Source organism: Ambystoma mexicanum, chromosome 3q, assembly GCF_040938575.1.
Source record: "Ambystoma mexicanum isolate Mex_15411 chromosome 3q, UKY_AmexF1_1, whole genome shotgun sequence".
In the NCBI taxonomy this organism is placed as follows: Eukaryota; Metazoa; Chordata; class Amphibia; order Caudata; family Ambystomatidae; genus Ambystoma; species Ambystoma mexicanum.
The window spans coordinates 1,227,578,609-1,227,593,361 of record NC_090926.1 but is presented as its reverse complement, the minus strand read 5'-3'; the positions used below and the strand labels follow the sequence as shown (position 1 = coordinate 1,227,593,361).

The following is a 14,753-nucleotide window of genomic DNA, read 5'->3' as shown; positions in this document are numbered from 1 at the left end:
CAGGCAACGCCACATGCAGGGAGAGCTTTGCATGCAGGAGGAGAGAGGGATTTCATGACAGTGAATGGAGGAATAGATGGTAAAATAGTGTATTGCAGGCTGACAGAAGGCCATGCTAGTAGATATGATGGCAATGTCACATTGACACAGAACATGACCAGAACACGGAGTGAAATTACATGCAAACACAGACTTTTAGGCACGGCTCAAATATAGAATGCTGACACACAGAGAAACGAAGGAATGCTTAAAGTAGCCATGGATATGAGTATGTCATGGAATAGTATAACCAGAGGTGAAGAGATTGGAGTTTGGAGATGTAGAGGGAGTTCGAGTTCGATGAGAGAGAGGCATCTGGTTGGCATGAGATCGAGAGATGCTGGTTCTAGATGGTGCTAGATAGGAGTTTTGGATGGAGCTGCTCTCTTTGATGATTGAGGGAGAGGCATTTGGTTGGCATTGATGCAGCCTTGGCAGACCAGCTTGGCAGAGATCGATGAGCTTGGCAGAGGCTTGAGGCAGTTCGAGTGACCAGATTTGGCTAGATTGGAGAAGGGGAGTATTGCTGAAAAAGACGTGTGCATGGGGGAATTAGAACAGACTCAGACAGAGCTTTGGGTTTGGAGAAGGGGTAATCAGACAGGGATTGTCTGAGAGAGAGAGAGTGAAGTATGGTGTGGATTGGAGAGGAATGGAGAGGAATGTTGAATGCTGATGCATGCATTAGATTGCATTGGGCATTATAGATCCAGCTATTAGATATGTGCATTAGAAGCCTGTAAGGCTTATAGTTATTACAGTGCATGGTAGATTTGCACCAAAAGTATAAAGGTGCAAATTCGATATTTGCATTACATTATTGCTTGCATCATGCCTTGCTGTGCATGAATAAATGTATTCTATTGTTATAATTGAATCGATTCATGTGTTTTCTTTGTGTCTTATGTTTTGTGTCCATAGGAGTAAGATAGGAGTATGTTGTTAGGAGTAATCTGGAAGTAACACAGTGCACAAAGGCCCTGAGATACGAAAGCAGGGGGGTTTAGTGATCTACACACCCCTAGGAGATTATCTAAAATTGTCTAAGACTGATGCATGGTCGCCCACGCAGGGGTACACCATGGTAGGGATTGTTTTTACGAATAATAATATGGCGCCCGAACAGGGACTTCACTAATGCTGACTGATAACATGGAACAGAGGGTTCCACTTATCGATTTTGCAGCAGTCGAAGTTTGAACATCATGTGCAGCTTTGTTTTCTGTTAGTTTGAGGGAATAGATATTTTTATGTTTTATGTTTTGTCTGTCTTGGGGATCTTATGAATTAGAGTATGCTTCGTCCACAATTTTGTTCACCGCATGAAGGGGGACGCAATTGTCTGACTGACTTTGAAATCCGGAATTGAATTTGGAATTGATCCAGAGCAGTATTTCATGACTGGCAATTCATTTTGGGAATTAATGTACATTTATTTGGCCGAGCTAGAGAAACAGTTTTTTTCTTGAAGACACTTGTGGTATTTTGTTTTTTGGGAACTCCGTGGAGACTGACACTTTTTGGGGAAAGCTGACCTTTGTTTTGGAATCCTATTGGTTGAAATTTGTGTGCACATTTTGGCAAGTTGACGACTGTATCTGCATGTTTAGAGAAGTCTTAGAACTTGTTGTTTTTCGAAACTCACTTGAGTGTCGTGAGATTTGTTTGGAGAGAAATCCCGAGAGTGAACTAAAACTGCAGAATGAGCTCATTTTTTAATGATTTGAAAGCAATAAGAAATCGGCTTAGAAATATGCTTGAGGTCTGGGAAGTAGTTTCGCCGGGCCCCAACCATATTGAAAGTGAATAGTGAAATAGCAGGAACAGACATGAGTCCGCATATTAGTGACTTTCAGGCAATAATATATCATCTCAGACATGAACTTAAAGACTGGGAAAATGTCCCAGCAGCAGCTTTAAAAGCAGACCCATTGAAATCCTTTTCAACAGCAGTGATGGCCGGGAACAGAGTTCCTAGAGAAGAACAAGTTACTTCTTACCTTGTAACGTTCTTTCGACAGGATGTTCCTCCGACGTATTCCAAATCTTAGATATCTCCATCCAGCTCTACTGGCCTCGGAAAATGTTTTCTCTAGAGGGCGCTGCGCGTCGACGTCCTCCGAGTCGATGTCCCTCGACAGCCGCCGTATCGACGTCGACGTCATCCTGCCTATAAAGGCTGCGCGCAGCGTCCGTTGCTCAGTTCCGTTTTGTAGCCCACAATAATACTTTCTGGACTAACTAATCACCCTGAAGGAGCGTAAGCTGCAACAACAAGGGAAGTAGAACTGCGGGGATGGATGGGAGGGTCGATGAGGAATACGTCGGAGGAACATCCCGTCGAAAGAACGTTACAAGGTAAGAAGTAACTTGTTCTTCGAAGGGATTGTGTCCTCCGACGTATTCCTCATCTTAGATAGGCTCCCATAGCAGTATTCTATTATCGGAGGAGGGAGTACTGACTTCACGCTGTCTTCTATTGATGAATAGAATGCAGTACAGCCCTTCCAAACCTAGTCTCTTGACTGGAGGAGGAATTCAAATTGTAAAAACGTGTAAAGGTATGGACAGACGACCATGTAGCGGCCGCACATATGTCTTTAACCGGCACACCTCTTTTGAGGGCCGATGAAGCTGCAATACCTCTGATCGAATGAGCCCTAAGGTTTTGAGGGGGCTCTTTCCCTGCCAGTTTATAACATTCCAGAATGGCTAGAATGATCCATCTGGAAATGGTCTGCTTAGTTATTGGTAACCCCAGCTTGTGACCTGCGTAACCTACAAACAGCTGGTCTGCCTGTCTTATCCTGGCTAGTCTACTGATGTAAAAACTTAAAGCCCTCCTAGGGTCTAGCCTGTGTAACCTCTCTTCCTCTTTCCCCGGGTGAGGAGGAGGATAGAAAGATGGTAGGGTAATCTTCTGAGTGATATGGAATTAAGAAACCACCTTTGGGAGGAAATTAGGCTTCACTTGCAGGACAACTTTGTCTTTGTGAAATATTGTGTGAGGGGGTTTACAAGAAAGAGCTTGTAATTCGCTCACCCTTCTAGCAGATGTAAGTGCTATTAATAAAACAGTTTTAAGGGTAAGGAATCTTAACGAACAAGAATGGAGAGGTTCGAAAGGTGTACCCATCAGGAAAGTTAGTACTAAGTTTAAATCCCATAGGGGAATTTGGAATGGTCTTGGGGGATAAACATTGGTTAACCCCTTTAGAAACTGTATTACCAAGGGTAATTTGAAATAGGATGGTTCTTCCACAGTACGCTTAAAGATGGATAGCGCTGCGAGATAGCCCTTAATGGTGCCAACTTGAAGGCCTGAATTTGCCAAATGTAGTAGGAAGGACAAAACCATTGGTGTACCACATGAAAAAGGGTCGATATTCTGTTCTCTACACCAGCTGCAAAATCTGTTCCAACGGCAGCGGTATAAAGACTTTGTTGCTGGCCTCCTTGCCGAAAGCAACAGCTCCATAACATCATCAGGGAGGTCCCAATCCTTGTACCTCAGCCTTTCAGAAGCCAAGCGTGAAGGTTGAGGGTTTTGATGTCTGGACGGAGAACCTGACCTTCCTTCTGTGAGAGTAGGTTCTCTCTGAGTGGAAGTCGAATTGGAGGGCAGATGGACAAGTCTAGAAGGTCCGGGTACCACGTTCTCCTGGCCCAATCCGGGCAATTAGGATCATGGTTCTCCGTAATCTTCTCAACCTCCTGATCATTTGAGGAATGACAGGGACCGGTGGGAACGCGTACAGAAGCGGAAACTCCCAGTCCACTATGAACGCGTCTCCCAGAGCTCCTCTCGGGGGAAATTCCCTTGAGCAGAACAGGTCGCATTTCCTGTTTAGGCTGGTGGCGAACAGATCTACCTGAGGGGTTCCCCAAAGGGCGAAGATCTCTTGAAGGACTTCCTGAGCTAGCTCCCACTCGTGGGAGACTGTGTTCTGCCTGCTCAGAGCGTCCGCTGTCAAGTTCTTCTCTCCGGCTAGGTGAACTGCCGATAGAGAGTTTCCTTCTTGGATTGCCCAAAACCAGATCTGCATCGCCTCTCTGCACAGGGATAGTGATCCTACGCCTCCTCTTTTGTTGAGGTAATGCATGGCCACCGTGTTGTCCGTCATTATGAGGACGTTCTTCCCTTGTACAGTTGGCAGGAACGCCTTCAGCGCAAGTCTGATGGCTCTCAGCTCTAACAGGTTGATCAGATGGAGACCAACGACCGCTGATGGTCAAGTCGTTGGCGTGGGCTCCCCACCCCGTGAGTGAGGCATCCGTGACTACTGTTATCTCCGGCCAGGGTTGCCAAAACTGTTCTCCTTTCAGAATGTTCTCCTGACAGGCCCACCACTGAAGGTCTCAAGCCACCCTGCCGGGAACCTGAAGAAGATCTGTCATTCTCCCTGAGAATTGTGACCACTGAATCCTCAGTGCCCACTGGAGGGATCTCATTCTCAGGCGAGTCTCTGGCACTAGGAAAATGCAGGATGCCATGAGGCCTAGCAACCTCAAAAAGTCGAAGGCTGGGAGACGTTGGGCATGTTGGAACTTGGTAACCATCTGTAGAATATCTTGAGCCCTCACCTCTGGTGGCGAGGCTTTTCCCAGGGAAGTGTCCAGGATCGCTCCTATGAACTGGAGTCTCTGCGATGGTATCATTTGTGACTTCTTTAAATTGAGGGAGAAGCCCAGTCTGTGAAGGCACACGTGATTTAGCTGGATCTGAGCTTGTTCCGGAGAAACAGCCCTGATCAACCAATCGTCCAGGTAGGGGTAGACGTGAATCCCTTCCCTCCTTAGACTTGCAGCCACTACCGACATTAACTTGGTGAAGACCCTCGGGGCGGAGGTCAGCCCAAATGGCAGCACTCGAAATTGATAGTGAGAGTTGCCAATTTGCGAACCTCAGGTATTTCCTGTGTTTGAGATGGATAGGCACATGGAAATAAGCGTCCTGAAGGTCCAGAGATACCAACCAGTCCTGGAACTGAAGGGCCTGGAGGATCTGAGAAAGTGTGACCATCTTGAATTTGTCTTTTCTGAGGAATTTGTTCAATTCTCGCAAGTCCAAGATGGGTCTCAGTCCTCCGTCTTTCTTTGGAATGAGAAAGTAAGGGGAGTACCAGCCCTTGTTCCTCTCCGCTACAGGTACCGGTTCTATGGCACCTTTCTCTAGCAGGTCCCAAATTTCCTGCAAGAGGAGCGGATCTGGAGCTTTCTGAGAGCTGATCCCCGGTGGATGACTCTGAGGTATACGTAGGAAAGGCAGGCAGTAACCTTGGGCAACTGTTTCCAATGCCCAATCATCTGACGTGATAGCCTGCCATACCGCCAGATGTTGAGTCAACCTGCCTCCTACAGGTGTCCTGTGAGGGAAGTCCTCAGAGTGGTTTTGGGGCAGCTGATGCAGATGCCGATGGTAAAGAGGTACCTGCTGTTGCTGCGGCTTTTGAATATCTACCCCGTCCACCTCGGGTAGTTCTTCTTTGTTCCCTTTGAGCCAGTCGTCCTCTACCTCTTCCGAATGCGGAGTAGAAGCGAAAGGACTTGCCCCTCGCAGAGGTTCCTGTGGGACGAAAAGGAGTCTGACGGATTGCAGCTCTTAGGGATTTGGCTGCTGCTTTTGAAGTTTGCAGTTTCTCTAAACTGTCATCCGCCTTTTTCCCGAACAAAGAAGAGCCATCGAATTGCATGTTCAAGAGCCTGGCTTGCACATCTGGGGCAAAACCAGACTTTCTCAACCAAGCGAATCTCCTGGTTGATGTACTTGCCGCCATTGCTCTGCTGATACTGTCAGCCGAATCAATGCCCGTCTGGAGGGATTCGCACATAGCGTCTTTACCGTCCTGTATAATATTCAGGAACGCATCCCTTTCTTCTCCCTCCGGGATGCAGTCAGCCGCTGTAGAAGCACACTACCAAAGTGTATGGCTGAACCTAGCAAGGGTGCAAGTAGCATTAACAGATTTTAACGCCATGCTACATGCTGAAAAGACTTTCTTTGCCATAGCATCATATTTTTTATCGTCCCTGTCCTGTGGGACGGTAGGATAAGCCGTCTTGACATCGGTAGAGGATGCTGCCTGTACCACCAGACTTTCTGGGGATGGGTGTTTAGACAAAAACTCTGGGTCTGTAGAAGATACCCTGTACTTTGTAGACAGTTTTTTATTTACTGCTGGTACTACATCTGGGGTTTCCCAGTTTGTCATGATCTTTCTCTGAAGAGCTTTATGAAAAGGCACCACAGGATCCTCCTGTGGGCCTTTGTCAAGAATATCCGTGAGGTCATCTTGTTGGAAAGATTGTGAAGGTGCAGACCACCCCATGAACTCTGTGATCCTGGCCATTAAGGCTCTATAGGGGGTTTCAGCATGCTCCCCCGGGTCTGGCTTAGCAAACTCCACCTCAGGGGAAGTGTCTAACCCACTTGCCTCATGTAAGGAATCATGAAGATCCTTTAACCTGCGCTCTTCAGAGGAAAATTCCTCTCTAATTGGGGTTACAGGTCCCTGCAACTCAAATGTGTCTTCCTGTTCAGACAATTCACCCTCTTCCAAAATTGAGGACATAGTTCTCAATTGTTCTGAACTCATAAAGGGAGTAAATCCCATTTCCAAGGCAGAGGGTGCCGAACTTGTCATTATCGGCCTTGAAAACGTCGATGTCGTCGACGCCGACGTCGAAGGCTTCGAGCGTGGCGTCGAAAACAAAGACGGAGTTCTCGAAGACCTCGACAGAATTGGAATTCTACTCGACAATCTCGAAGCCATCGACGTCGAGGACCTGGGGATAGTCACTGGGTGTGTCGTAACCGTGACTTTTCTTGGCGTTGACGCCGGTGTCGAAGCTGGCGTCGAGTCGACAGACCCGTGTGTCGAAGGTCCCTTCGACAACGGCGTCGAAGACATCGACCTCGACGTCGACGGAACCCTCGTCGACGGCGTCGACGGAACCTTCGAGGAAGGTTTGGAGGTCATAGTCCTACTCGAGGGTTCGAGACGCGCTCGAGAGGTTTCCTTCGCCGGGTACTGCGACTCGCGGCGTTTTTGACCTTCGGTTCTTTCGACCAGAGCATCGCTCTCGGCAGTCTTCGAGGGGGTCGAGGCCGCTTTCTCGAAGACGCTCATCATATTTTTGCGGAATTCCTCCCATTCAGCCCGGGAACTATGTTTCGTGGGGCAAGGGATTGTTTTGGCGAAACAGAGGAAGAGGAAGACGGAGAAGGGGATCTTCGACGTCTCCTCTTCGAGTGCTTCGATCTCGAGGAGTGATGAGACCCACTCCGAGACCTGGAGCGCGAATGGTGACGAGGAGACGAATGTCTCCACTTCGTCGACGAAGAAGAAGCTTTAAAAGTTTTACCTTTCTCCAGCTTCCCCCTACGCTCCTTCAGGGCCTTAGCTGTCATGGACATACAGTCCTCGCATTCCGAACAATAGTGTTCAGCTCCCAAACACCACAGACAAACTCTGTGAGGGTCAGTCAACGACATCTTTTTCCCACAATCTCGACATTTCTTGAAGCCGGATCGAGGAGTTGTCGGTTCCGACGAGGAAGCCATCGAGTACGGATCGAATGGCTCGAGGTAAATAGGATTAATCTGACTAAGAACTGAGCAACGGTATTCCGAGGCACTGAGTAAGCGCGGAAAAACGGAACTGAGCAACGGACGCTGCGCGCGGCCTTTATAGGCAGGATGACGTCGACGTCGATACGGCGGCTGTCGAGGGACATCGACTCGGAGGACGTCGACGCGCAGCGCCCTCTAGGGAAAAATTTTTCCGAGGCCAGCAGAGCTGGAAGGAGATATCTAAGATGAGGAATACGTCAGAGGACACAATCCCTTCGAAATTAATATTCTTTGTGGGGAGAAAGAGTTACCGCAGAATAGAGAATTCAGAAATAGTGTGACCCAGGAAGCAGTTTGTTCCACAGATAGGGCAGCAATAAATGAAGAGATTGCAGCAACAGCAGAGCAACAAATTGAACAGATTGAACGAGGGGTTTGCCAGGAAATAGAGGACATGAAGAGAGTGCATAGATGGATTGCCTATGTAGATTTGCATTGTGAAACTGTATCATTGGGGACACCTTTGCATGAAAATAGTTATGTACATGTGACATTGTTGGCAGGAGTGATAACAGCAATATTTTGCCTACGTTATCGAGTGAACATTTTTTTTTGTCTAATGACATTGAAACTTGGATAGCATTGAAGGAGAACGTTAATAGATTGAATCGTGCTAAAATTGGATGTTTTGAGATAAAGGATTCCTGGAATTTTTTGAGTTTGAATGAGTGCATGAAGAGAAAGATTGTTGACGTTATGCTGAAAGATCGTGCCGGATTAGCAGACTGTTTATTTGAGAAGGAATGTTGTTTGAATCTGAATTGTATTGCACATGTGGGAGGCAGTGTTCATTTGAATGAAATCGATTTGTTTTTTCAACATGGAGTGATTCAGCTTCGTGAATACTTAATGTTGAAAGGGGAGTGTATGGCTAGAAGACATGAAATGACACAGAAAGCTATGCAGGAAATTGAGTGCAATTGAATGAGAGGAATGCAGTGGTGCAGAATTTGAATGTGCAATTTTTGGAGTATGTGAAATTGTCTGTCCTGTCTTGTTTTGAAAAAGACAGGGATGGAGAAATACATCGTGAGGCATGATTAGAGAAGCATGATTAGACAGGCATGGTTAGACAGATGCAATGATAGACTGATACACTAGAACTGATACACTGAGAGAAACTAGCATTGATGTCTTTTGAGAGACATGGGGAGTTTAGAACTAGCTATTTGCAGCAGTGCACAGAGAGAAATGCTGTTTTGTTTTTGGCTTTGAATACATCTGAAATTGATTTGAAGACTGATACTTGCACTTTTGTTTCTTTTGCATGAAATCTGGAGAAGACACCTTGACTAGACCGAGATCCCATCGATGACTGACCAGATTACATCGCATGAATTGACCAGACCATGATTGGCAGCAGCATGATGACTGAAAGCAGCATGACCAGAATGATTGACTGACCAGATCAGATTTACCAGACCTTGATGAAACTATGTGACTTTGCATGGCTGTTTTGAAGCAGCACCAAAAAGAGACTGGCTTTTGTCACCTTGTGATGTGACACCATTTGACTTTTGCTACGCTTTGCAGTAGCACTTCTGGGGAATGCCGACCGACCAATTTGAGGCCTTAGGGTTTGGCTTTGTGTATGCCTGTGCTCTGAGAATGTACACAGAAAATCTGTTTGCTACTTGAATTCCTGGCATGACAACTTAATGCCATGGAAAGTGAAGATCATGACTGACTTGAAACCGACACCTTGCAGCATTCTGTGCCAAGAAGAGAGATAGAAAGAGCAGTGAAAGATGTTCAGCAAAAGGAGAAATCTGTTTTGTGGGCTGTGTTGTAATATACAGCGAGAAGAGAATCCATTTGGAATGCCTTACCTCGTGAACCAGAACCAAACACAAGTTTGGGCCTGAGGAGAAAGAGAGAAATGCAGGAATGAGCAGGAAGACGCGCTCTGAAAGTATTTGAATTTGTGATGCTAACAACGTTTGAGAAACAGTGAATCTTTGTCTCTTGAGTGAGAGAGAGAGAGCATTGACACCATGGTGCTTTGAAATGTGCACTTGCATTCAACGTTGGCTAGTCCCTAATGAAAAGCAGGGACTAGCATGGCATGAACTGGAAAACTGGCAACAGCATGAGCTTGCAAGGAAGGAGAGAATTCGAAAGCTGGAGTTTGGCCTATGGAGAAGGGCCACTGTGCATGGAATTGCCACTGGAGAGTTGCCATCTGCATTGTTTTGCAAACACTCTGAATGAGTGCCACGTGAATGCATTGTGCATCAGTGCTTTGTTTCGCCTTTGTTCCCAATTTGAAGTGGGAACGGAGGCCTAGGGAAAAGAGAGCGTATGAGCTGTATCAATCTGCATCAAATTGAAAGTTCTGACACATGGTTTTCCCGGTGCTACTATTGAAAAGTGAAGGACCAGTGCGACCCCGTGGGGACAAGCGGGGGGTATATGGCACCGACACAATTGATGCTTGCTCCTGCCTTTTTAGAGCAATGTGCAAAATCTCATCAGCTTGCTATCATATTAAGCAGGCCAGCCTGAACTGGCTTGAACGCTTTCTTGCATCACGTTTGTTGATGTGGAGAACTTTGCGACGAACATTGAAAACTTTGCTGAACACATATATATGCTCCGTTGTGACACATTTGTGAATACTCGCTTCGTTGACACGCTTTGTTGACATTGCTTGGCTGAAACTTTTGCATTAGAACTGGATTTGTACTGACTTGGAATACATTCTGTTGGAATACAACTGATTAGATCACAGACTGACATGCAGTGAGAACCTGGAAAAACCTTGGACTGGGAATGTAAATGAATTTGCCTGTAAGACCAATACACTGCTATGTATACACTGAAAATGCATACATCTGAAATGAGCTTTGACACATGTGAAAGTGACACTGTTATTTTTTAGCTTGACACATTGAAAATGAAAACACCTGATATCCACAGTACATTTGCATTGCAGTTTTTGTTTTTGAATATCTGCTTGTAGACACACTTTCACACTTTTGGCTTGTAGACACTTTTGGCTTTTGACATTTGACTTGACTTTTTGCTAATAGAAATTTGAATATGCTATTCTGAATTTTGACACATTTGCAGCTATGCATTTGAATTTTACTTTGCCACTGAGAGAGTGAAATGCTTGCATTTTAATGGTTTTTTGCATCATGAATAGAATGTTTTTCCCTTTTGCAATTTTGCCTGGTTTTAGCATGCCACATTGCTACGTCATGTTTGACAAATCATTAGTAATGATTATGTAATGATAAGAGGAGAGATTGTAGAACCTGATGGAATGGAGAGGCCTGGTTTGTTATCATTACAGAATCATTACAGAACCATTACCCATCATTACCTATTGTTAAAGAATCATTACTCATTGTTACCCATTATTACCCCTTTAGGAATCATTGCATCATGTTTAGTTATCCATCATACATTCTTATTAGTACATGTAGTAACATTAGACTATCCACATTATTCTGCCACTTTGTATGTATTTGCATTTGCTTATAGAATGAGGCCTGATATGCAATGTAGAGCCATGTAGAGACTGTTATGTATTATGTATGCCTGTGTAGAGACACACATTGAGTGTGCACTTAGAATATGCATTGAGCTTTAAGTATAGTGCTTGGTATGAATTAATGTTATAGGCACTACATTCGAGTATAGAGAGCATTTATCTGGCATTATAAAGCCATTTCTGAATGGAGACACAGAAGTGCCATTTGGTTCTGTGCGAACTTGTTATGGCACAGTGTGAAGAAAGGAATGTAAACAGTTTCTTGGCAGGCACAGATGAACCTTGTCTGAGTAGAGAGAAAGTAGGCCTAATCATCCTTGGGCTGGTGTTCACAGAGACAGAAAAGGTGGGGGCCAGGCAGCACCACATGCAGGGAGAGCTTTGCATTCAGGAGGAGAGAGGGATTTCATGAAAGTGAATGGAGGAATAGATGGTAATATTGTGCATTGCAGGCCGACAGAAGGCCATGCTAGTAGATATAATGGCAATGTCACATTGATAAAGAACATGACCAGAACACGGAGTGAAAGTACATGCAAACACAGACTTTTAGGCATGGCTCAAATATAGAATGCTGACACACAGAGAAACGAAGGAATGCTTAAAGTAACCATGGATATGAGTATGTCATGGAATAGTATAACCAGAGGTGAAGAGATTGGAGTTTGGAGATGTAGAGGGAGTTGGAGTTCGATGAGAGAGAGACGTCTGGTTGGCATGAGATCGAGAGATGCTGGTTCTAGATGGTGCTAGATGGAGTTTTGGATGGAGCTGCTCTCTTTGATGATTGAGAGAGAGACGTTTGGTTGGCATTGAGGCAGCCTTGGCAGACCAGCTTGGCAAAGATCGATGAGCTTGGCAGAGGCTTGAGGCAGTTCGAGTGACTAGACTTGGCTAGATTGGAGAAGGGGAGTATTGCTGAAAAAGACATGTATGCATGGGGGAATTAGAACACACTCACACAGAGCTTTGGGTTTGGAGAAGGGGTAATCAGACAGGGATTGTCTAAGAGGGAGTGAGCGTGAAGTATGGTGTGGATTGGAGAGGAATGGAGAGGAATGTTGAATGCTGACACTTGCATTAGAGTGCATTGGGCGTTATAAATCCAGGTATTAGATATGTTCATTAGAAGCCCGTAAGGCTTATAGTTATTACAGTGCATGGTAGATTTGCACCAAAAGTATAAAGGTGCAAATTCGATATTTGCATTACATTATTGCTTGCATCATGCCTTGCTGTGCATGAATAAATGTATTCTATTGTTATAATTGCATCAATTCATGTGTTTTCTTTGTGTCTTATGTTATTGTGTCCATAGGAGTAAGATAGGAGTATGTTGTTAGGAGTAATTTAGAAGTAACACAGTGCACAAAGGCCCTGAGATATGAAAGCAGGGGGGTATAGTGATCCACACCCACCTAGGATATTGTCTAAGACTGTCTAAGACTGATGCATGGTTGCCCACGTGGGGCTAGACCATGGTAGGGATTGTTTTACGAATAACAAGTATTTTCTCCCGGTCTCTGTAGTTCATGATCTTGTCGATCATAGGTCTCGAAGGTGTTCCTGGTCGAGGTTTTCTAGTGAGGGCTCTGTGGGCTCTCTCCACCGCAAAGCCTTGGGCCATCGCTCCTGCTCCGATCTCCTACAGCAGCAAGTTTTCAAGATAGTTTGTGGGGGTCTCTCCCCTCCTCCCCCTCCGGCAGTCCAACAATCCGGACATTATTCCTTCTGGCCCTCTCTTCTCCCTCCACGGCTCTATGCTCAATAATCTTCACCCTTTGTAATACGTCCGACATCAGGGACTGGGTGGAGGCAATATCAGTGGTGTTGGTCTGCTGTTGTTGTTCCGCCATGCCCACTCTGTCTGCCAGAGCCCTTACATCCTGCCGAAGGAGGCTCATGGCCACCATAACCGTGTTCAAATTGTTCTCCATGTACGCCTTCCAGGCCGCTACAGCTGACAGTATAGGGACATCACCTCGACCTTCTCCTTGCTGTTCGGAGCTCGTTGCACCCGCGTTCATGTCTGACCCGGTGGGTTGGCTTTTGTCCTGTTTCTTGGTAAAGGATTCCATGCTTGTCTGTTTGCCTCTGCTGCCTTTAGATTTACCTGGCATTCTCCTCCTTACAGTGTTATACAAGGCGCAGTCCGCTGTCAGCTGACATCCGAGGGGCAATGGATTGCACCCTCCCACGTATCAGTTATCTTATATGGTCACTTGTTAGAGGTGCTTACTTCAGCTGTGGTGCAGAGCTGTGGTGCAGAGATTAGCTTCCCCTTCGGCCCGTCTAGTTTCCTCTGCTCTCCGGGTTGCATGCACCTTGTTCGTGTGGTTTAGCCTTGTATGGGCACTCATTCTATCTTGAGGCTGCTATTCTGTAGAGACGGCCAGCTTCTCTTGAAGTTGCCAGGTCATCCGGTAGGTCTTCTGTTGTGTGCCTTGCCACACTATGGGCTTGATGTCGTAGTCATATGCAGATTGGCCCCTCAGCGCCGCCCCATGTTATGATATGGGTTAGGTCGGTGCTCTGGTGCGCCCAATATGATGACCCCTGCCGCGGGCTGGTGATAGTATGTGCATGCCTGGGGGCACTGTGCTGCCCCAGCGGTCTGCTTTGGGCCCAACCTGGTGGGCCTGAGACAATTGAGGCGGTGCTGGAGCAGGCTGCGGCTTCGCATATGGCAAACCTGTGGTTCGCAAGTTGGTAGCCTCCCTTCTCAGTTGAGCTAGTTGGTGGAAATGTCTGGCACCACCCAATGGTGTGTTTATAGCCTCTAATGGCCAGGGGGCACTGTAGCTCCCTATCAGTCTGTTATGGGCTATACTCTGCAGGCCTTTATCACTGTCTGGATCGAGAAAATGCCAGAGTGGATTGCGGCCTCCTGCTTCCTTCAGGATTCGAGTGCCGATACGTACCGAGAGCCACAGCGCAATGAGGGGAGTATAATGATCTCGTCCCGAGGACGTTCGGCCACATGAGATTTCAAACTCTCAATAACAGGACCCGTTGCTTCGACCTTAATTATGATCTGCTTTTGGGATTGTGTACCGTCATTAAATGCCGGGCGGATGTTTAAGTGACTCGATCTAATCCAGCATAACTTTGGGTGCAACCCCCCCCCCCCTTTTTGACTGACCTATTTAACATTGCACAGACCTGATCAACAGTCCTTCTTAATTGTGTGGGAACAGTCCTGATAGGCCTGTCTACACCCAACAATGAGATATTCGTTGAAATGAGTTCAATTAAGATCTAACCCAATTTTAAGAAGGTGGCAAGCATCCTCTTTTGGCCTGTTCAGTAAGTGAGGAGCTGGTGACAAGAACAATTTTACTGCATCCATCAACCCAGCTCGGCCCTGCACCGTAGCAGCACAATCACAGTGCATATCGGCGACCAGCCTTGGACTATGTCAGAATGCTTTGCCTAGCCTTTTCTTCATAAATACAACGGCCGTTGAGCCGTCTTGCTTCACCTTTTTACCTATATACATTATTGTTCTCTTGTGAATAGTGTTTGTCCTTGAATATGAGCCCCTGATGAATTTCCCTTGAATTTAGTAGATGAATGTGAATA

The 14,753-nt window shown here is 46.1% G+C and overlaps 1 protein-coding gene and 1 long non-coding RNA gene across 6 annotated transcripts in view; one reads left to right on the top strand and one right to left on the bottom strand.

The window, feature by feature from the left end:
* LOC138447794 (uncharacterized) overlaps positions 1-12,439 on the top strand; it is a 223,888-nt gene extending 211,449 nt beyond the window's left edge. For 3 of the 4 annotated variants that reach the window (XR_011259948.1, XR_011259951.1, XR_011259949.1), the window contains exon 4: positions 8,953-12,439. This is a non-coding gene — a long non-coding RNA (uncharacterized lncRNA). The remainder of the gene's footprint in view (positions 1-8,952) is intronic. The other variant, XR_011259950.1, reaches the window with a different exon arrangement.
* LOC138447793 (tetraspanin-1-like) overlaps positions 1-14,753 on the bottom strand; it is an 861,729-nt gene that overhangs the window by 391,211 nt on the left and 455,765 nt on the right. The window lies entirely within an intron of this gene.